Below are 24919 nucleotides of genomic sequence, written 5' to 3' on the forward strand. Positions count from 1 at the left end.
ATTCATGTAGATAAGTAAATTGAATTCACAACTTATGAAACGCAATTGAAAGTAATCAAATCATATAGCAAGCATAAACATGGTTTCGAATCCCCCCTAGCCAAGGGGGGTTTAGTTCCTCATACGTACAAAACAAAGAGTATAGAATTTAAACATTGAAATCAAAAGAAAGAAAACACCTAAATGCTCCAACGATCCTAAGTTGAATGGCATGCACGTCCAAGGCTTTTCCTCCTTCCTTTTTGCTGCGGCACAAGGTTTTGGGGACAGGTTTGGATGGTATTTGTATGGAGGAATGGATGGGAGATGGTATGGTGGTGTTTAGGATGGATGGGGGGTGTGGCAAACGAGAGAAAGATGGCTGAAAATGTGTTTGTGACGTAGTGTATGAATGTGTAGATGGGTTTGGCTAAAAGAATGGATGGAGAATGGGTGGTGTGGCTGATTGTGTTTTTGATGTAGTGTAATGTGTAGTGTTCTTCCCTTCACTCCCTATTTATAGAAGCTCCAAAGCAAAGAATCACTCAAGTGGCTTCAATAAACAATACAAACAAAGACCAAAATGATGCAAAAACAACTAATTTACATGCTCTTTTATCATTGTGTCTTGCCTTTAACAAAAGGCAATCATTCATCTTTTGCTAATTCAACTCCTTTGTAGCTGTCCATGTGCCTTCATTCTTCAATTTCTGATGCATTTGCCTTGTATTCCATCCCTTTTCCACATGTACTAGCTGTTAGAAAACTTTCACACACATGTTTTGCTTCATTTCATCTTGCAAACATCAACTTTCGGCCACTTTACACCTCTACACACATGTTATGCATCATTTCAGCTTGCAATTATGTTTGTAGTTGCTGAAAATGTGAATACATCTTGTAAAGCAATCCAACAAATGGCATCTTTCACTTCTTTTCCTTTCAAATTGTTCCTTAAGTGTATGTATCTGCACACTTCCACACTTCAACTTCATTATTCAGATTTTTGCATGTGTTGAAACCCTTTTTAAAACACCAAAAACGTCCATCCCACTTGCTCCATATGCATGCAATCCATTTTGGCCCAAAATTTCTCCAAATTGCACCAAAATGCACTTTCTTTCCAACTTTGTTATTAGGACCTACAAACACACGAAAATAGCTTAAAACACTCTTATAAGCAATAACTAACTAAGTAAATGCAAGAAAACATGTTAACTAAGTCGCATAAATATACTCCTATCAAATTCCCCCACACTTAGCTTTTGCTAGTCCTCGAGCAAAATGAAACAAACAAACAAAACAAAGTAAACAAAACACATTCTAATCCTTCCAACATTGCCTCAAAGATTTTCAATGCACATGACATGTTAAAAATCATTATTCCTACAGATTTTAGTTATCTTCACACTTGAGCACATACTTAATCACAGTCACCACTTACTAGTTCACATTTAACCAATTAAAATTATGTTTTGAATGTAGTAACATGCCTTAGAGAATTTGCTCAATTCCTTACAAGATACTCTCTATTTTCACACATTTTCTGACTACACACCCTACACTAGTTATATGTGAGAAGATTGATGTAAACATGAAAATGAACACTCACATATATGTGTTACAAAGAAAGCAATTTCTGGAGTTATTAAGCAGGTTTAGATATGAACTCATGAATGGAATGCTACTACTTAGATGCGAGAACCAGTGACATCATATGCTCATACCAAATTCAAACTCCACAAATTGAAACACATAACACTCAAGATAGAAGTCAAGGGTTGTAACGGGGCTTGGGGTAATGGTTAACAAAGGAAAGATAGGGATAACAAACGTTCTTAAAGCAATAGCAAGCAAAGTAATGAAATCGAAACTTAGAATTCACTTTAGAATGCAGAAATCAACTTTTAGCACAAATGGAAGATTTAAGCAACACTTAGGGCCGAATTCAATGTTTTGGACCCTTTCTTCAACAAACAACACTTTAGAACTCTTTTTCATACATTTTCACAACTTTTTTTTTTTTCCACCTGTGCCTTAATAAGGACTTTGGCACACACACACACAAGAATTACTTTCCCCACACTTGTTTTCTGCAATACATTAATCAAAAGGAATTCATTTTGAGTCATACTTTACTATGTTTCAAGAACAAGGGTATGGATGGTCCTAATCTAGGCTAGGTGAGGATAGTGTGGGTTAACAAAGAACGTAGGCTAAAAAAGGCTCAACGGGGTTATGCTTAAACATCTAATGAATGGGATAGGCTTTTTGGCTCTTGGATCACTAAACAACTTCATCTTGAACATGTGTTATGCAAATCAATAACATGCTTTGAATGAAATAGGCATGAGTTCTAGCATTTGGAACTAAATGATGAAACGCCTTCTAAGTAGCAACCAAGCAAAGAAGAATGAGATCATGCAACGACTTTAGAAAACAATGATGCACAATTTATTAACTCTCCAAATAAACGTTTAGGCTCAAGTCTCACAAGGTTATAGCGAACATTTGAGTTCCTTCTTTCAAGCATGTTACAAAACTGATTTTTCCTTTATGATTGCATGTGAATTCATAAATTATAACCACAACCAAGCATACACCAAAGAGTAAATCAAATTTTCATCCATGTTTATAACTCTCTTTAATAGTCATATAATTAAAAACCAAATCCTCATCATTGTGTTGGAAGGTACCCTAAGACACAAATAAACACACAAAAACACTCCAAAACAGCTTAAAAACACTTAAAAACAGTAAGGAACAACACTAGAAGTAATGGGTGATGAACTCCTACGAATTTTATGCAAAACAACTTGGTTACCCCCCATACTTAAATCAAACATTGTCCTCAATGTTTTAAGCATAAACTCACACAAAAACAAGCAAACAAACAATTAACGAATAAACATGACAAATATGGCAAAGTAAAAACCAGACAGAGTAGAGTTTAAGAACACAAATCTGGTTTTGGAGATAGATGATCTTTTTGACTTTCCACAGCTTTGATCTCGAACTGGTTTGGAATTCTGAGCGAGAGTTGCACAGTCTGCATTCTTCTCTGCTTGTTTCTTCTGCATGGCAGGTAGTCACGAGGTAGAGGTGGTGGTCTGTTTCTTTCTTCAATCTTTCCAAGTGCCCACCTCTTGCTTTCTTTCTCCTTGTCTCTAGTTGAGGATGAATCAGCACGTTGTCTCCATATGCTTCGAGGTATCATTTTCACTTCCCTTATTTGTTCCCCAGGCAGATGTGGTAGACGAAGAGGAAGCATAAGATGATGAAGATGAGTACTAGAGAGCAAGGCTAGGTAAGCAATCAGGAAGGGGTTCCAGGTAGTTGGTTCCAGATCGGAAGATTGATACCAAGTGCTGGCTGATTGCTCTCTTTCTCCTTGTCCCAAAACAATGACAAGGAGAAGGACAGGGAGAAAGCATGATATGAGATACTCTTGCTTTCAACCTTCATGATATGAAATACTTTTGCTTTGGATGAGTTCTTTGCAGAGGTACCCTAAGGAATAAGGAACACTGAGAGACTTGAGAAGGTTTGTTGGAAAGGCATTCTCGGAGAAGAATGAGGGCTATGTATGTCTGCCTTGCAATGGAGGGTGAAGGGTGACATTTATAGGAATTAATAACCGGTACTATTCTTTCACTCTTGTCAGCAACCGTTGGATGATTTAATAGTAAACTTCACGTGCTTTCTACTTCACAAGAGATCTTCGACAGATTGCCCGTAATTTTCGCAAGGCTGAGTGTGCATGTGGTTGGCGCTGACACATCTGGAAAAGCGAGTGCCTCTTCGATATCTGGAATCAGCACTTCGACAAACTGCCCGTGATTTCCGTAAAGCTGACTCTACATGTGACAGATGTTGACACGTCTCGAAAAGTAGATGGTTGGAATCGGCGCTTCGACAAACTACCCGTGATTTTCACAAAGCTTACTCTGCATGTGACAGATGCTGACACGTCTGGAAAAGCAGATGCCTCTCCAATATCTGGAATTGCCTCTTCGATCTTTGAAATCCCGTCGAGTGCAGAGGTTGCATGTGACAAGTGCAGACAAATCTGGTTGACAAGTGCATGTGACAACTATTATGAATCCTAAAGGAGGCTTTGAAACCGTCAATGCAATCATGTTGAGAAGTGGTACACAGGTTGGAGCCGAACCAAAATCATCCAAATCAAGTCACGATGAGGATGAAAAGTTACTACAAGAGGAAGCACAGGGACCAAAACTCACGGCCAAGGATGAACAATCCTTGCCGCCACCATCTAGCCCTCCTAAGCCGTCCCAAACCACCAAGGTAAGTCCAAATTCGACTTTTTCTAGTTCCATTCCACTAAATGTGCCCTTTCCTGGCAGGTTTAGGCAATCAAAGAAGGAAGAAGCCGAGAAGGACATTCTAGAGACCTTTCGAAAAGTTCAAGTCAATATTCCGCTCCTTGATGCAATTAAGCAAGTCCCGAGGTATGCTAAGTTTTTAAAAGAACTTTGTACATCAAGGAGAAGGATTTCGAACAAAGAGGTGGTCCAAGTAAGTGAGAATGTTTCTGCCATGTTACAAAGGAAATTACCCCCTAAATGCAAAGATCCGGGTAGTTTTACAATTCCGTGCGTTATTGGCAAGACTAAGTTTGAACAATGCATGTTAGACTTAGGGGCTGCGATTAATGTTATGCCATACTCTATTTATGCATCTATGAACTTAGGTGAGCTTAAAAACGATGGTGTGATTATTCAATTAGCCGATCGTTCTAATGCATATCCAAAAGGTGTTTTGGAAGATGTTTTGGTGCAGGTGGGCAATTTGATTTTTCCAGCGGACTTTTACGTGCTTGACATGGAGGATTCACCCTATTCTACCCCATTGCCGATACTATTAGGGAGGCCCTTCATGAAGACAGCCCAAACCAAGATTGATGTGGCTAAGGGAGAGTTAACAATGGAGTTTGGTGATGAAGTGATTAAATTCAAAGTTCCTGAATATGTTAAGAATCCTAATGATGTTCGTTCTTGTTTTGCAATAGATGTGATTAAAAATGTGGGGAAGGAACATTCATGCGCACCAATCAAGAAGAATGTCCCTAGATGCATCATCGAAGAGGGTATTGGAGTAGAGCATACGAAACATGTCATTACACCCAAAATACCAAATCTGGCCGAGAGCACCACCTTTGCTGCCCTTTTTGAGTCTTCATCTACATGCATTGGTAAGCCTCATCCTCTAATTCCAATTCCCGTTTCCACTAATAGGTTATTGCCTTCTGTAGTGCAGGTACCAAATCGAATCCATGATTATAGGAGTTCTTACTTTGACCTTGGGAAGCTCAATGCCACAATCTGGGACCATCATTATCCACTGCCATACATAGACCCAATGCATGAGTATTTCAAGGAGCATGTCATGGAGGATGTACCCCTCCATGCCATGGAACCTAGTCAAGCTTAAACGGAGGTACCGTCCGGCTGGAAGACGTTAAAGCAAGCGCTTCGTGGGAGGCAACCCATGCATTCGACAAAGGAAGACCTAGAGAGCACTCCAATTCCAGATTTGCGTTTCTAAACCCTTCTCTTTGTTGTTTCTTTCGTTTCTGCCATGTTTAGTTTGTTAGTATTGGTTTGTTTGTTTATGGGTTTTTGTGTGAGTCTATGCTTGAAACATTGAGGACAATGTTTGGTTTAAGTGTGGGGGGGGGGGTAACCAAAGTGTTTTGATGCAAATTCGTAGGGTTTTCTCACTCATAATTTCCAATGTTGTTTCTTGCTGTTTTTAGGTGTTTTTAGGCTGTTTTGGTGTGTTTTAATGTGTTTTGATTCAAAAATCCGAAAATCCCATAAAAATTTGAAAATTTGTTTTAAAAAACCCAAAAAGAGTTGTTTTTAAGTTGTTTTTGTGTGTTTGTTTGTGTCTTAGGGTACCTTCCAACACAATGATGAGGATTTGGTTTTTAATTGCATGACTATTGAAGAGAGTTATAAACATGGATGGAAGTTTGATTTACTCTTGGTTTATGCTTAGTTGTAGTTATAACTTATGAATTCACATGTAATCAAAAAGGGAAAAAATCAGTTTTTGTGACATGCTTGAAGGAAGAAACTCAAACTAAAGCTACAGCCCTGAGAGACTTGAGCCTAAACTTTATTTGGAGAGTTAAAATCTGTGCATTCTTGTTTTCTAAAGTCGTTGCATGATCTCATTATTCTTTGCTTGGTTACTACTTAGAAGGCGTTTCATCATTTAGTTCCAAATGCTAGAACTCATGCCAATTTCATTCAAAACATGTTATTGATTTGCATAACACATATTCAAGATAAAGTTGTTTAGTAGTTACCACCATAGCCAAAACGCCTTCATTCCATACATTTGTTTTTGTAGGTTTAAACCCGTTGAGCCTTGTTTAGCCTATATTGTTTGTTAACCCACATTATCCTTACCTAGCCTAGATTAGGACCATCCATACCCTTGTTCTTGAAGCATAGTAAGCATGACTTAAAATGAATTCCTTTTGATTGAGGGTGTGCAGAAAACAAGTGTGGGGGAAGGATTTTTGATAGGTGGATGTGCCAAAGTCTATTTTGAGGCACGAGAAAAAAAAAAAAAAAAGAAAGAAAATTCGTAGAAAAAAGAAGAAAAAAAAAGAAAAATGTTGAGAAAAGTGTGAAAAAGAGTTGAAAGAGCATGGAAATGAGCTCTAAGGTGTTGGTTATTGAAGAAGGGGTCCAAAACATTGAATTTGACCCCAAGTGTTGCATGAATTTCCCCTTTGAGTTTAAAAGTTGATTTTTGCATTCAAAAGTGAATTCGAAGAGTCAATTTCATTGCTTTGCTTACTATTGTTTTAAGAACGTTTGTTTACCCTTCACCTTTCTTTGTTAGCCAATACCCCAAGCCCCGTTACAACCCTTAACTTCTATCTTGAGTGTTGTGTATTTCAATTTGTGGAGTTTGGGATTGGTATGAGCATATGGTGTCACTGGTTCTCGCGTCTAAGTAGTAGCATTCCTTTCATGAGATCATATACATGCTTATTAAATTCAGAGAAAGCTTTCCTTGTTATAACATATATGTGAGCATTCGTTTTCATATTTACATCAATCTTCTCACATATAACTAGTATAGGGTGTGTAGTCAGAAAATCTGTGTGAAAATTGAGTGCATATCTAGTAAGGAATTGAGAAAATTCTCTAAGGCATGTTACTACGTTCAAAATCATGTTTTAATTGGTTAAATGTGAACTAGTACGTGGTGACTATGATTAAGTGTGTGCTTAAGTAAAGATGACTAAAATCTGTGGGAATGATGATTTTTAACATGTCATGTGTATTGGAAATCCCTGAGGTAAATGTTGGAAGGTTTAGGTTGTGTTTTGTTTGTTTTGTTCGTTTTGTTTTTCTTTAATTCTTTATTTTGCTCGAGGACTAGCAAAAGCTAAGTGTGGGGGAATTTGATAGGAGCATATTTATGCGCCTTAGTTAGTTAGTTCTTATGCATTTTAGTTATGTTTTCTTAGTTTAAAGTAGTCTTTTAAGTTAGTTTCATGTGTTTTCAGGTTTTAAGAGCATATTACATAAAATGATGCAATATGGAGCATGTTAGAGCAAAAGTGAGCTTGGATTGAAAAGTACATGCTTGGAGCACAAGGAATGGACGAGTTTGAAGGTCAAGGGAGCTTAAGAAATGAAGAAATGAAAGTGAAGAACAAAGAATTCAGAATTAGAAACCAAAGTTTCTAAAGTTGGAAGTTTCTATTCTCGGAGGTTTCCATTTGTGAGAGTTTCTATTCTTGGCTTTGGGCTTCTAGATGACCCATCCTTACCTCTTGGACAAGGCCGCACCTTCCTAGCCCAATTCATCTTGGATCCTCACTTAATGCCGCACCTAAACCCTAGCCCATTGCATATTTCTGACTTCTAAGCCCACTAATCAGCCGCACCTAGCCTTCTAGAACACCTATTTCCTTGCCTTGCAAGGCATTCTAGAAGGCCCATTGTCTAACCTGATTTCTTTAGGGTTTGTGGTGCCTATATATATGTGTTTTAAGCCTAAATTCGTCACCACCCCTTTACACCATTAAAACACACCTTGCCGCAACCCTAATCACCATTCTACATCACAAAACCCCATCCTACATCCATACACATCTCTGCCGCACCTTTTGGAGAAGAAGGAGAGCCTTGTCGTGCATTCCGTTGATGAATGAGGGCCTTGTGCGCAAGCCATCTGCATCTTTGGGAGTTTTAAGAGTTTTTTCTTCTCTTGTTTCTGTTTTCATGTTTAATTTAAATTGCTTTTCAATTATGTTAGACATGTGGAACTAATTTCTTTTTAGTTAGAGGCGAATTTGAAGCCATGATCATATGTTTTATATGACTTGATTTCTTCCAATTATGATTTCATAAATCGTGAATGTGGTTTACTTATCTATTTGATTGATAACTTGTTTATGTATGTGGGTTGAGGGTCGACACTTAATTTGCATGCCTAAACTTGATGCTAGAGTATAAGGGAATTTCACCTAATCGTTATTAACTTATATTCATAAGTAGTAAAAGTCGCTATTCACGATTGCGTTAAGTAAATCCTAGGCAAGAGTAACATGCGTATCCCATAGTTATGAATGCCTCGTCAATGCTTATGATTTCCATTGAACTTAATGATCTTTGATATGTGTCTCTATCATGCGTATTCCCTAGTTAGGGTCCTTGATAAGAATAATTTGGTTGTAATGCGTATTCCATTCAATTCAATGAATCTAGGGAAATCTGAGAATTAATTGGTGCAATCTAGTTAATTTGGGGCATTGTCATTCATGGTTTGTTGAAAGAGTAATTGGAGATCGAGTTGTATGCATATGTTCATGTGCGGATAAGGAACCCTCTAACTAGTTTCTCATCATTCTATTTCATCACAATCTGTTTTGCTTTAAGTTTGTTTTCAAAGTTTAAGTTTTAAAGTTTTAAGTTCGTCAAAATCAATCCCCCATTTATTTTAAAGTGTTAGATTAGTTAGAAATCAATTTAGTTGTGTTTTTAAGTGTCTTGAGTCAAGTTTTAGTCCAATTTCGTCCAAATTAGTGTTAGGTACTCAAAACTGCCCAGAAAGTGGTTTTAAGGCAGTTTTGAGTCTTTTAGTTGCTGTTTTGAGTTTTTGGTTGATTTAAGTGTTTTCAACTCTAGTTTTGCATTAATTGAGTCTAGTTTAGTGTTCTACATTATGTTTTTATGTTCTTGAGTCAGTTTCACATTGATTAGCATCCCTAGTTAATCCCCGGTTTAGAACGATCCCTATTTGCTCATATACTACAATTGTCATCCATAGGGTTTAATTTGTGTGTCAAGTCAATTTTCACATCAATTAGAGGGCTCAAGCATGAGAATAAACAGTTGCACAAGCTCGCACACAACTATGCCACAAACATGAAGAGGAAAATTGACCAGATGCAGGAATCTGATGGTCAGATTTTACTTGATCATCGGAGGTTTGTGGGTTTGTTCCAACAGCATTTGCCTTCGTCTTCTGGGGCTGTACCGCGTAGTGAAGCTCCAAATGATCAACCTTCGATACCTCCTCCTTCTGTGGCCCCGCCGACTACTGAGACTTCTCCCAAACAGCCTTTGTGAAGGTTTCCTCTTGTATTTTTTCTGCTTAATGTTCCTTTTTTTTTTATGAATGTAAAAATACCTTGCATCTCTGTCAATGTTTGAAAAAAAAGATATCCAAACCCAAAAATAATTAAATAAGCACAAACAAATAAATTTAAAAAAAATTGACAATCAGGCAAAATGAAAATGAAGAAAAGGGAAGGTTTTTAGAAACGCAAAACTGCTTGTGAAGCGATTCAAAAATCTTCCTCATTTGAATACATGGGTTGCCTCCCAAGAAGCGCTTGCTTTAACGTCTTCTAACCAGACGATACCTCCATTTAAGCTTGAACAGGGCCCATGGCATGGAGAGGTACATTCTCCACGACTTGCTCCTCAAAGGCCTCATAATAAGGCTTCAAACGATGCCCATTTACCTTGAATTCTTGTTGCGTCTTCAAACTTTGTATTTGGACTGCACCATGAGAAAAAACATTAGTAACCACAAAATGACCAATCCATTTGGAACGCAACTTACTAGGAAACAAGCGAAGGCGGGAATTAAAGAGTAACACTTTCTGCCCAATGGAGAATAATTTGCCTCGAATCATCTTGTCATGGAGAGCCTTCGTCTTCTTCTTGTAAATTCGGGCGTTTTCATAAGCCTCATGCCGAATCTTTTCAAGTTCATTTAATTGGAGCTTTCTATGAATTCCCGCGGCATCAAGGTCCATGTTGAATGTTTTGACGGCCCAATGCGCCTTGTGCTCCAATTCTACGGGAAGATGGCATGGTTTGCCATAGATGAGCCGAAATGGGGACATGCCAAGAGGTGTTTTGTATGCCGTGCGATATGCCCACAATGCATCCTCCAAACGCGAGCTCCAATCCTTCCTTGTTGGCCCAACGGTCTTCTCTAGAATCTGTTTGATCTCCCTATTAGACACCTCGGCTTGCCCATTGGTTTGAGGATGATAAGGTATTGAAACCTTATGGTTGACATTGTACTTCCTTAACAATGCCTCAATGGTCCGATTGCAAAAGTGAGACCCTTCATCACTGATGATTACTCGTGGCATGCCAAACCTTGCAAATATGTTGGTTCTAATGAAATCTGCAATGACTTTAGAATCATTAGTCCGGGTGGATTTTGCTTCCACCCACTGTGACACATAATCAACTGCAAGCAAAATATACATGAAACCATTCGAGGAAGGAAAGGGACCCATAAAATCAATATCCCAAACGTAAAAAATTTCAACATTGAGGATGGAAACCTGCGGCATTTGATCCCTTGCACTTATATTTCCTGTTCTTTGGCATTTATCACATATTAAGCAAAAAGTTCTAGCATCCTTAAAGATACTAGGCCAATAGAACCCACATTGTAACACCTTAAGTGCTGTTCTTTGTGTGCCAAAGTGACCACCACATGCATATGTGTGACAAAAACTTAAAATTGAACGAAATTCAGAATCATGCACACATCGACGTACAATCTGATTCGGGTAAAATTTCCACAAATATGGATCATCCCACACATAAAACCGTGTATCATGCCTAAGTTTATCACGTTGGTGCCTAGTGAAAGTGCTTGGAATTCGTTTTGACACCAAAAAGTTCACCAAATCGGCATACCAAGGCTCACTAACCTTTATGGACAGCAATTGTTCATCGGGGAATGTCTCGACAATGGGTAGGGACTCCTCATTATGCACCATTCGGCTTAGGTGGTCAGTCACCACGTTTTCACTTCCCTTCTTGTCACGAATCTCTATGTCGAACTCTTGTAGTAGCAACATCCAACGAATTAGCCGGGGCTTGGCCTCCTTTTTGGTGAGCAAATACTTCAACGCTGCATGGTCAGTGAAAACAATTACTTTAGTACCAATTAGATATGATCTAAACTTATCTAAAGCAAAAACAACGGCAAGAAGTTCTTTTTCCGTTGTGGAATAGTTCAATTGTGCATCATTCAACGTCCGAGAGGCATAGTAGATGACATGCGGCCTCTTTTCCTTCTTTTGTCCCAAAACAGCCCCTAAAGCGTAGTCGGACGCATCACATGTAAGCTCGAAAGGTAGGCTCTAATCCGGTGGAACAATGATGGGTGCCGTGGTTAACAACTCCTTGAGTTGGTTGAATGATGCCGTGCACTCCTTGGTGAATTCAAACACTACTTCTTTTTGTAGGCGACGGCAAAGAGGTTGTGCCACCTTTGAGAAATCTTTGATAAACCTACGATAGAAACCTGCATGGTGATGTGAAAATTAACTTGACACACAAATTAAACCCTATGGATGACAATTGTAGTATATGAGCAAATAGGGATCGTTCTAACCGGGGATTAACTAGGGATGCTAATCAATGTAAAACTGACTCAAGAACATAAAAATATAATGTAGAACACTAAACTAGACTCAATTAATGCAAAACTAGGGTTTAAAACACCTAAACAAACTAAAAACTCAAAACAGCAACTAAAAGGCTCAAAACTGCCTTAAAACCACCTTCTGGGCAGTTTTGAGTACCTAACACTAGTTTGGACGAATTTGGACTATGACTTGACTCAAAACACTTAAAAACACAACTAAATGGATTTCTAACTAATCTAACACTCTAAAATAAATGGGGGAATGATTTTGACGAAAATTGAAACTTTACAACTTAAACTTTGAAAACAAACTTAAAGCAAAACAGATTGTGATGAAATAGAATGGTGAGAAGCTAGTTAGAGGGTTCCTTATCCACACATGAACATATGCATACAACTCAATCTCCAATTACTCTTTCAACAAACCATGAATGACAATGCCCCAAATTAACTAGATTGCACCAATTAATTCTCAGATTTCCCTAGATTCATTGAATTGAATGGAATACGCATTACAACCAAATTATTCTTCTCAAGGACCCTAACTATGGAATACGCATGATAGAGACACATATCAAAGATCATTAAGTTCAATGGAAATCATAAGCATTGACGAGGCATTCATAACTATGGGATACGCATGTTACTCTTGCCTAGGATTTACTTAACACAATCGTGACTAGCGACTTTCACTACTTATGAATATAAGTTAATAACGATTAGGTGAAATTCCCTTATATCCTAGCATCAAGTTTAGGCATGCAAATTAAGTGTCGACCCTCAACCCACATACATAAACAAGTTATCAATCAAATAGATAAGTAAATCACATTCACAATTTCTGAAATCATAATTGGAAGAAATCAAATCATATAACACATATGTCCATGGCTTCAAATTCACCTCTAACTAAAAAGAAATTAGTTCCACATGTTTAACATAATTGAAAAGCAAGTTAAATTAAACATGAAAACAGAAGCAAGGGAAGAAAGAACTCTAGAAACTCCAATGGTTGAAGATTGCATGCGGCAAAGCCTTCCTCCTCTCCAAAGGTCACGGCAAAGCTCCTCTCTTTGGTGGAGTGGATGTGTTGCGGCAAAAGGATGGGGGAAGATTAGAAAATATGGAAGAATGGTGGTAGATGGCTTGCGGCCAGGAAGAAAAATGGCTAGAATTGTGTTTTTGAGGTTTTTGGATGTGTAGAATGGTGTGGCTGGAAATATGGACGAAAATTCTGAATATGGAGAGGGTGGTAGCTTCGGCCAAAGGGTTTAAAGGAGTATATATAGGCACTTCAAACCCTAGCAATCAGATTAGGGTTAGAGATGGGCCTTCTAGAATGCCTTGCAAGGCAAGGAAATCAGGTATTTTGGGGCCCTAGGTGCGGCAGAGATTAGGGAAATCAGATTTGGAAATGGGCTAGGGTTTAGGTGCGGCATTAAGTGAGGATCCAAGATGAATTGGGCTAGGAGGGTGCGGCCTTGTCCAAGAGGTAGGGATGGGTCGTCTAGAAGCCCAAAGCCAAGAATAGAAACTCTCGAAAATGGAAACCTCCAAGAATAGAAACTTCCAACTTTAGAAACTTTAGTTGCCAATTCCGACTTCTTTGTTCTTCACTTTCATTTCTTCATTTCTTACGCTCCCTTGACCTTCACACTCGTCCATTCCTTGTTCTCCAAGCATGTACTTTTCAATCCAAGCTCACTTTTGCTCTAAAAACTCCAATTTGCCAACTTTTATGTATTATGCCCTTTGAACCTGAAAACGCATGAAAGTAGCTCAAAAGACTACTTTAACTAAGAAAACATAACGAAAATGCATAAGAACTAGCTAACTAAGGTGCATAAATATGCTCCTATCAAATTCCCCCACACTTAGCTTTTGCTAGTCCTCGAGCAAAACAAAGAAACAAAAGAAACAAAATGAAACAAAACAAACAAAAACAACCTAAACCTTCCAACATTTGCCTCAGGGATTTCCAATGCACATGACAAATTAAAAATCATCATTCCCACAGTTTTTAGCCATCTTTACACTTAAGCACATACTTAATTATAGTTACCACGTACTAGTTCGCATTTAACCAAGTAAAACATGATTTTGAATGTAGTAACATGCCTTAGAGAATTTGCTCAAATCCTCACTAGATATGCACTCAATTTTCACACAGATTTTCTGACTACACACCCTATACTAGTTATATGTGAGAAGATTGATGTAAATATGAAAACGAATGCTCACATATGTTATAACAAGGAAAGCTTTTTCTGAATTTAATAAGCATGTATATGATCTCATGAAAGGAATGCTACTACTTAGACGCGAGAACCAGTGACACCATATGCTCATACCAATCCCAAACTCCACAAATTGATATACACAACACTCAAGATAGAAGTTAAGGGTTGTAACGGGGCTTGGGGTATTGGCTAACAAAGAAAGGTGAAGGGTAAACAAACGTTCTTAAAACAATAATAAGCAAAGCAATGAAATTGACACTTAGAATTCACTTTTGGGTGCAAAAATCACTTTTTAAGCTAAAAGGGGAAATTCATGCAACACTTAGGGTCAAATTCAATGTTTTGGACCCTTTCTTCAACAACCAACATCTTAGAGCTCATTTTCATGCTCTTTCAACTCTTTTTCACAATTTTCACATATTTTTTTCTTTTCTACGAATTTTTTTCCTTTTTCTTTTCTAACCCATGCCTCATTTAAGACTTTGGTACACAATACACAAGGCTCACTTTCCCCCACACTTGTTTTCTGCACACCCTTGATCAAAAGGAATTCATTTTAAGTCATGCTTACTATGCTTTAAGAACAAGGGTATGGATGGTCCTAATCTAGGCTAGGTAAGGATAACGTGGGTTAACAAACAATATAGGCTAAACAAGGCTCAACGGGGCTAAAACCTACAAAAACAAATGTATGGAATGAAGGCTTTTTGGATATGGTGGCAACTACTAAACAACTTCATCTTGAATACGTGTTATGCAATTCAATGAAATGTTTTGAATGAAATTGGCATGAGTTCTAGCATTTGGAACCAAAGTGATGAAACGCATTCTAAGTAACAACCAAGCAAAGAATAATGAGATCATGCAACGACTTTAGAAAACAAGAATGCACAGATTTTAACTCTCCAAATAAAGTTTAGGCTCAAGTCTCTCAGGGATGTAGCGTTAGTTTGAGTTCCTTCCTTCAAGCATGTTACAAAAACTAATTTTTTTTTTCTTTATGATTACATGTGAATTCATAAGTTATAACCACAACCAAGCATAAACCAAGAGTAAATCAAACTTTCATCCATGTTTATAACTCTCTTTAACAGTCATGCAATTAAAAACCGAATCCTCATCATTGTGTTGGAAGGTACCCTAAGACACAAACAAACACACAAAAACAACTCTTTTTGGGTTTTTTAAAACAAATTTTCAAATTTTTATGGGATTTTCGGATTTTTGAATCAAAACACATTAAAACACACCAAAACAGCTTAAAAACACCTAAAAACATCCAGAAACAACATTGGGAAGTATGAGTGAGAAAACCCTACGAATTTGCATCAAAACACTTTGGTTACCCCCCCACACTTAAACCAAACATTGTCCTCAATGTTTTAAGCATAGACTCACACAAAAACACATAAACAAACAAAGAAACACTAACAACCGAACAAGGCAGAAACGAAATAAACAACAAAGAGAAGGGTTTAGAAACGCAAATCTGGAATTGGAGTGCTCTCTAGGTCTTCCTTTGTCGAATGCATGGGTTGCCTCCCACGAAGCGCTTGCTTTAACGTCTTCCAGCCGGACGGTACCTCCATTTAAGCTGGACTAGGTGCCACGGCATGGAGGGGTACCTCCTCCACGACATGCTCCTCGAAATACTCATGCATTGGGTCTATGTATGGCAGTGGATAATGATGGTCCCAGATTGTGGCATTGAGCTTCCCATGGTAAAAACTCCCATAATCATGGATTTGATTTGGTACCTGCACCACAGAAGGCAATAACCTATTAGTGGAAATGGGAATTGGAATTAGAGGAGGAGGCTTACCAATGCATGTATATGAAGACTCAAAAGGGGCAGCAAAGGTGGTGCTCTCAGCTAGATTTGGTATTTTGGGTGTAATGACATGTTTCGTATACTCCACTCCAATACCCTCTTTGATGATGCATCTAGGGACATCCTTCTTGATTGGTGCGCATGAATGTTCCTTCCCTACATTTTTAATCACATTTATTGCAAAACAAGAACGAACATCATTAGGATTCTTAACATATTCAGGAACTTTGAATTTAATCAATTCATCACCAAACTCCATTGTTAACTCTCCCTTAGCCACATCAATCTTGGTTTGGGCTGTCTTCATGAAGGGCCTCCCTAATAGTATCGGCAATGGGGTAGAATAGGGTGAATCCTCCATGTCAAGCACGTAAAAGTCCGCTGGAAAAATCAAATTGCCCACCTGCACCAAAACATCTTCCAAAACACCCTTTGGATATGCATTAGAACGATCGGCTAATTGAATAATCACACCATCGTTTTTAAGCTCACCTAAGTTCATAGATGCATAAATAGAGTATGGCATAACATTAATCGAAGCCCCTAAGTCTAACATGCATTGTTCAAATTTAGTCTTGCCAATAACGCACGGAATTGTAAAACTACCCGGATCTTTGCATTTAGGGGGTAATTTCCTTTGTAACATGGCAGAAACATTCTCACTTACTTGGACCACCTCTTTGTTCGAAATCCTTCTCCTTGATGTACAAAGTTCTTTTAAAAACTTAGCATACCTCGGGACTTGCTTAATTGCATCAAGGAGCGGAATATTGACTTGAACTTTTCGAAAGGTCTCTAGAATGTCCTTCTCGGCTTCTTCCTTCTTTGATTGCCTAAACCTGCCAGGAAAGGGCACATTCAGTGGAATAGAACTAGAAAAAGTCGAATTTGGACTTACCTTGGTGGTTGAGGACGATTTAGGAGGGTTAGAGGGTGGCGGCATGGATTGTTCATCCTTGGCTGTGAGTTTTGGTCCCTGTGCTTCCTCTTGTAGCAACTTTTCATCCTCATCGTGACTTGATTTGGATGATTTTGGTTCGGCTCCAACCTGTGTACCACTTCTCAACATGATTGCATTGACGGTTTCAAAGCCTCCTTTAGGATTCACAACGGTTGAACTAGGCAATCTGCCTTGTTCTCTAATTTGCCCTATAAACTCGGCAATTTGACCCATCTGCTTCTCCAAATTGTCCACCCGTTTGTCTTGGATTTGTCTCTCCTTATTTTGAGTTTGTACTTCCTGCGTCAAAGTAGTAAGTAACTTAACAACTTGATCATTATCCAAAGACATACCTGAGTTTGGTGGGGCGGTTTGCACTTGGTTTTGATTGGGGACGAATGGCTTTGTATAAAAGCCCGGTGGTTGCTGCCTAAATCCTCCTTGTTGTTGGGGTTGTTGAGGATCCCGCCATTTGAAATTCGGATGGTCCCTCCACCCCGGATTGTAGGAATTAGAGTATGGATCATGGCATGGTTGATTTTGGTTCCCAAAACCCACGGCATTGGCAGATTCCCAACCCCCATTCTCAATCAACTGAGGGCATTGATCATTGGCATGTCCTTGCATCGAGCACACGCCACACACACTTGGTCCATGAATCTTCATTCCCTCGGCCAACTGAGAAACAATAGAAGTAAGGTTAGCTAATTGGGATTGAATCTCGGGCATAGAACTTACCTCATTCACTTGTGGCCGTGGGGGGTCCCTTTGTCCAACACCTTCGTATTGTTGTGCATTATGTGCTCGGTTGGCAATTAGAACTTTTGCAGCCCCTGGAGTCTTATCCACCAACGCTCCTCCCGCCGAGGCATCAAGCATTTGGCGTTCCATGGGAAGGAGTCCTTCGTAGAAATATTGAATGAGTAGCTCCTCCTTCATTTGATGCTGTGGACAAGAAGCAACAAGTGATTTAAAACGTTCATAATAAGAAGGAAACGATTCACCTGGGTTTTGTTGGATGCCACTAATCCGTTTCCTCAAGAGAATGACTCTTGAAGTTGGGAAAAACTTCTCCAAGAACGCTCTTTTCATACTATCCCAAGATGTAACCGTTTCGGGTGCTAACTCGTAAAGCCAATCTTTCGCCTTTTCCAAAAGTGAGAATGGAAAAGCCTTCATCATCAGAATACTCCCGTCAACATTGATGGGTGTCATGCTCGAACAAACAACCTCGAACTCCTTGAGATGCTTGTTGGGATCTTCCATGGAAAGCCCATGGTATTTCGGAATGTGGTGCAACAAGCTTGACTTCAGCTCGAATTCGTCGGTCTTGCCTTGGGCAGCCGCGGGGTATTGAATGCATAATGGTGCGGCATTAGTCAACCCCGAGGCCGAAAGCTCTTTAATGGTCCGATTGTCCGCGGCCATAACTTCTTCTTCCTCTTCTTCAAACTCAGATTCGGCCTCTGAACTTGAACTAGGTTCACTAGGTTCGGGATGCCTCCTCTTTCTTCTCAAATCACGTTCAAAATCGTCGTTAAAGTCCAAGATGTTTGCATGCACAGTTTGAGAACTCCGCGTCATGCACTAGTACCTAAACCAAGAAAACAAAACAAAATCAGAAAACTAAGTAAATTAAATCAAGACACACGGCAAAAACACAAGGGATTAGCAATTTTGCTAATCCCCGGCAACGGCGCCAAAATTTGATGTGAAAATTAACTTGACACACAAATTAAACCCTATGGATGACAATTGTAGTATATGAGCAAATAGGGATCGTTCTAACCGGGGATTAACTAGGGATGCTAATCAATGTAAAACTGACTCAAGAACATAAAAATATAATGTAGAACACTAAACTAGACTCAATTAATGCAAAACTAGGGTTTAAAACACCTAAACAAACTAAAAACTCAAAACAGCAACTAAAAGGCTCAAAACTGCCTTAAAACCACCTTCTGGGCAGTTTTGAGTACCTAACACTAGTTTGGACGAATTTGGACTATGACTTGACTCAAAACACTTAAAAACACAACTAAATGGATTTCTAACTAATCTAACACTCTAAAATAAATGGGGGAATGATTTTGACGAAAATTGAAACTTTACAACTTAAACTTTGAAAACAAACTTAAAGCAAAACAGATTGTGATGAAATAGAATGGTGAGAAGCTAGTTAGAGGGTTCCTTATCCACACATGAACATATGCATACAACTCAATCTCCAATTACTCTTTCAACAAACCATGAATGACAATGCCCCAAATTAACTAGATTGCACCAATTAATTCTCAGATTTCCCTAGATTCATTGAATTGAATGGAATACGCATTACAACCAAATTATTCTTCTCAAGGACCCTAACTATGGAATACGCATGATAGAGACACATATCAAAGATCATTAAGTTCAATGGAAATCATAAGCATTGACGAGGCATTCATAACTATGGGATACGCATGTTACTCTTGCCTAGGATTTACTTAACACAATCGTGACTAGCGACTTTCACTACTTATGAATATAAGTTAATAACGATTAGGTGAAATTCCCTTATATCCTAGCATCAAGTTTAGGCATGCAAATTAAGTGTCGACCCTCAACCCACATACATAAACAAGTTATCAATCAAATAGATAAGTAAATCACATTCACAATTTCTGAAATCATAATTGGAAGAAATCAAATCATATAACACATATGTCCATGGCTTCAAATTCACCTCTAACTAAAAAGAAATTAGTTCCACATGTTTAACATAATTGAAAAGCAAGTTAAATTAAACATGAAAACAGAAGCAAGGGAAGAAAGAACTCTAGAAACTCCAATGGTTGAAGATTGCATGCGGCAAAGCCTTCCTCCTCTCCAAAGGTCACGGCAAAGCTCCTCTCTTTGGTGGAGTGGATGTGTTGCGGCAAAAGGATGGGGGAAGATTAGAAAATATGGAAGAATGGTGGTAGATGGCTTGCGGCCAGGAAGAAAAATGGCTAGAATTGTGTTTTTGAGGTTTTTGGATGTGTAGAATGGTGTGGCTGGAAATATGGACGAAAATTCTGAATATGGAGAGGGTGGTAGCTTCGGCCAAAGGGTTTAAAGGAGTATATATAGGCACTTCAAACCCTAGCAATCAGATTAGGGTTAGAGATGGGCCTTCTAGAATGCCTTGCAAGGCAAGGAAATCAGGTATTTTGGGGCCCTAGGTGCGGCAGAGATTAGGGAAATCAGATTTGGAAATGGGCTAGGGTTTAGGTGCGGCATTAAGTGAGGATCCAAGATGAATTGGGCTAGGAGGGTGCGGCCTTGTCCAAGAGGTAGGGATGGGTCGTCTAGAAGCCCAAAGCCAAGAATAGAAACTCTCGAAAATGGAAACCTCCAAGAATAGAAACTTTAGTTGCCAATTCCGACTTCTTTGTTCTTCACTTTCATTTCTTCATTTCTTACGCTCCCTTGACCTTCACACTCGTCCATTCCTTGTTCTCCAAGCATGTACTTTTCAATCCAAGCTCACTTTTGCTCTAAAAACTCCAATTTGCCAACTTTTATGTATTATGCCCTTTGAACCTGAAAACGCATGAAAGTAGCTCAAAAGACTACTTTAACTAAGAAAACATAACGAAAATGCATAAGAACTAGCTAACTAAGGTGCATAAATATGCTCCTATCACATGGCCAAGAAAAGAACGAACCTCTCTAACCGAAGTCGGAGAGGGTAAGTGACGTACAAAATCTATTTTTGACTTATCAACCTCAATACCTTTTTCAGAGATTATATGACCTAAAACTATGCCTTGATTAACCATGAAATGACATTTTTCCCAATTAAGAACAAGATTTGTTTCAACGCAACGTTTTAAGATCAAACTTAGATTATACAAGCAACCATCAAAAGAATCACCAAAGACGCTAAAATTATCCATGAAAACTTCAATTATTTTCTCTACATAATCCGAAAATATGCTCATCATGCATCTTTGAAATATGGCAGGTGCATTACATAAACCAAAAGGCATGCGACGATATGCAAATGTACCAAAAGGGCATGTAAAAGTGGTTTTTTCTTGGTCCTCGGGTGCTATGACAATTTGATTATAACCAGAATAACCATCAAGAAAACAATAGAAAGCATAACCTGCTAACCTCTCAAGCATTTGGTCAATGAACGGCAATGGGAAGTGATCCTTCCTTGTGGTGGCGTTTAGCTTCCTATAGTCGATGCACACCCTTCAACCGGTTTGAATGCGTTGAGGAACAAGTTCATTCTCGACATTAGCTACCACTGTCACTCCGGATTTCTTTGGTATGCATTGAACGGGCAAAACCCACCTACTATCCGAGATTGGATAGACAACTCCACAATCTAGAAGCTTTATGATCTCCTTCTTCACAACTTCCATCATAGGAGGGTTGAGACGGCGCTGAGCCTCTCAAGATGTTTTAGACCTCATCCAAAAGTATGCGATACATGCACGTAGTAGGGCTAATTCCCTTGATGTCGGCCAATGTCCATCCAATTACCGTTTTGTACTCCTTTAGCACCCTCACTAATTTACTCTCCTCTTGTGCCGTGAGTGAGGACGAAATGATGACGGGCAATGTCTTATCCTCTCCCAAGAAAACATACCTCAAGTGACTAGGCAATGGCTTAAGTTCAAGTGTGGGTGGCTGCACAACTGAGGGAAGCATTTTATTAGCCGAAACCGAACTTAAAATAGGGTCCAAAAACTTACCAGTTTGCGATGGCAATGACTCAAGAGCAGCCACCATCTCAATGATATCTTCACTAGGGGGCACAAAAATGGAATCCTCATGCATGCCGTGGGTTTCCTTGGTGGCTGTTTCAATGTTTTTCATGTTCTTTCCTTGTGCATTGACCAATTCAAGTGCATTGTCCTTCAAATTGTCAAAATGGTCCTGCGCCAAAGAGTCAATTATATCAATAGCAAAACATGAATGATTTTCACTAGGAAACTTCATAGAATCAGAAAGATTGAAATTAATCACTTCCCTATCAAATTCCATCGTTAAAGTTAAACACGTCAATCTTTGTTTGGGCCGTTTTCATGAATGGCCTTCCAAGGAGGATGGGTAATGAAGGGGCATGGTCCGATTCATCCATCTCAAGTACGTAGAAATCCGCCGGAAAGAGCAAATGATTAACCTGCACTAAAACATCCTCCAAAACTCCCTTTGGATAGGCATTAGATCTATCGGCTAATTGTATGATTACACCATCATTTTTTAACTCTCCTAGGTTCATAGATGCATAAATTGAATATGGCATGACATTTATAGATGCACCTAAGTCTAACATGGTAGATTCAAACCTAGTATTACCAATGACACAAGGAATCGTAAAACTACCCGGATCTTTGCATTTAAGGAGCAGTTTGCGTTGCAAGATGGCTGACACATTCTCGCCTACTTTCACAACTTCCTTGGTCGACATCCTCTTCCTCGTGGTGCAAAGTTCCTTCAAGAACTTGGCGTACCTCGAGACTTGCTTGATTGCATCCAAAAGGGGTATGTTGACTTAACTTTCCTAAATGTCTCTAGAATGTCCTTTTTCAGCTTCTTCTTTCTTTGTTTGCTTGAACCTATTTGGAAAAGGAACATTCGAAGGAAAAACATTAGTAGGAACTGGATTTGACACGTTCTTACCTCTATTGGACAAATTGGATGACTTAGGATCACATAGGGCTTGCGGTAAAGGTGTTTGTTCTTCCTCTTCAATCATCAACTCCTCCACCTCGTTAGAACATGATTTGGAGTGTTGGGGTTTAGATCCTACGTGCTTCCCACTTCGCAAAGTTATAACTTTTGCAGATTCGAATCCACCTTTTGGATTGACCACGGTTGAGCTAGGCTTGCCTTGCTCTCGAAACTGCCCCATAAACTTGGCAATTTGCCCCACTTGCTTCTCCAACTCGTCCACCTTCTTGTCCCTAGTTTGCATGCCCTGCGGCATAGAAGTTAGTAAATTAAAAATCTGATCATTATCAATAGAAGAACCTGATTTTTTGGTGGGTTGTGCTTGGGTTTGAGTTGGTGCAAACGGCTTTTGATAGAAACCCGCGGGTTGTTGCCTAAATGTTCTTTGTTGTTGGCCTTGTTGGGGTTCTCGCCATTTGAAATTTGGATGATCACGCCAACCGGGATTGTAAGTATTAGAAAATGGGTCATTCCTCGGTTGGTATTGGTTGCCAAATCCCACGGCATTGAGGGTCTCCCAACCTCCATTCTCTATCAATTGTGGGCACTTGTCCGTAAGGTGTCCTTGCATGGAGCATACGCCACAAGCTGCCACGTTTTGCACTTTTGGACCTTCCACCACCTGAGAAAGCAAAGTAGTAAGGTTAGCCATTTGATTTTGAAGTTCGGTTATAGCACTTACTTCATTCACTTGGTGTTGCCGTGGGTTGCTCCTTTGTCCAACACCTTCGTATTGTTGGGCATTCAACACTCGATTGGAGATTAATGTATTGGCTGCCGTGGGGGTCTTGTCCACCAAAGCTCCTCCCGCCGAGGCATCTAGCATTTGACGTTAGATTGGTAGTAGCCCCTCGTAGAAGTATTGTAGAAGAAGTTCCTCCTTCATCTGATTCTGTAGACTGATAGGAGCATATTTATGCGACTTAGTTAACATGTTTTCTTGCATTTACTTAGTTAGTTATTGCTTATAAGAGTGTTCTAAGCTATTTTCGTGTGTTTGTAGGTCCTAATAACAAAGTTGGAAAGAAAGTGCATTTTGGTGCAATTTGGAGCAATTTTGGGCCAAAATGGATTGCATGCATATGGAGCAAGTGGGATGGACATTTTTAGTGTTTTAAAAAGGGTTTCAACACATGCAAAAATCTGAATAATGAAGTTGAAGTGTGGAAGTGTGCAGATACATACACTTAAGGAACAATTTGAAAGGAAAAGAAGTGAAAGATGCCATTTGTTGGATTGCTTTACAAGATGTATTCACATTTTCAGCAACTACAAACATAATTGCAAGCTGAAATGATGCATAGCATGTGTGTAGAGGTGTAAAGTGGCCGAAAGATGATGTTTGCAAGATGAAATGATGCAAAACATGTGTGTGAAAGTTGTCTAACAGCTAGTACAGGTGGAAAAGGGATGGAATACAAGGCAAATGCATCAGAAACTGAAGAATGAAGGCACATGGACAACTACAAAGGAGTTGAATTAGCAAAAGAGGAATGATTGCCATTTGTTAAAGGCAAGACACAATGATAAAATAACATGTAAACTAGCTGTTTTTGCATCATTTTGGTCTTCGTTTGTATTGTTTATTGAAGCCACTTGAGTGATTCTTTGATTTGGATCTTCTATAAATAGGGAGTGAAGGGAAGAACACTACACATTACACTACATCAAAAACACAATCGGCCACACCACCCATTCTCCATCCATTCTTTTAGCCAAACTCATTTACACATTCATACACTACGTCACAAACACATTTTCAGCCATCTTTCTCTCTTTTGCCACACCCCCCATCCATCCTAAACACCACCATACCATCTCCCATCCATTCCTCCATACAAATACCATCCAAACCTGTCCCCAAAACCTTGTGCCGCATCAAAGAGGAAGGAGGAGAAGCCTTGGACGTGCATGTCATTCGAGTTAGGATTGCTGGAACGTTTTAGCTGTTTTCTTTCCCTTGTTTTCAATGTTTAAATTCTATACTCTTTGTTTTGTACGTATGAGGAACTAAACCCCCCCTTGGCTAGGGGGGAATTCGAAACCATGTTTATGCTTGCAATATGATTTGATTACTTCTAATTGCGTTTCATAAGCTGTGAATTCAATTTACTTATCCGTTCGTATAAAAACTTATTTGTGTATGTTGGTTGAGAGTGCACGCTTAATTTTCATGCATGAATTTGATGCTAGAATATAAGGGAGTTTCACCTAATCGTTATGAACTTATATTCGCAAGTAGTGAAGGTTGCTAGT

Source organism: Malus domestica, chromosome 15, assembly GCF_042453785.1.
Source record: "Malus domestica chromosome 15, GDT2T_hap1".
In the NCBI taxonomy this organism is placed as follows: domain Eukaryota; kingdom Viridiplantae; phylum Streptophyta; class Magnoliopsida; order Rosales; family Rosaceae; genus Malus; species Malus domestica.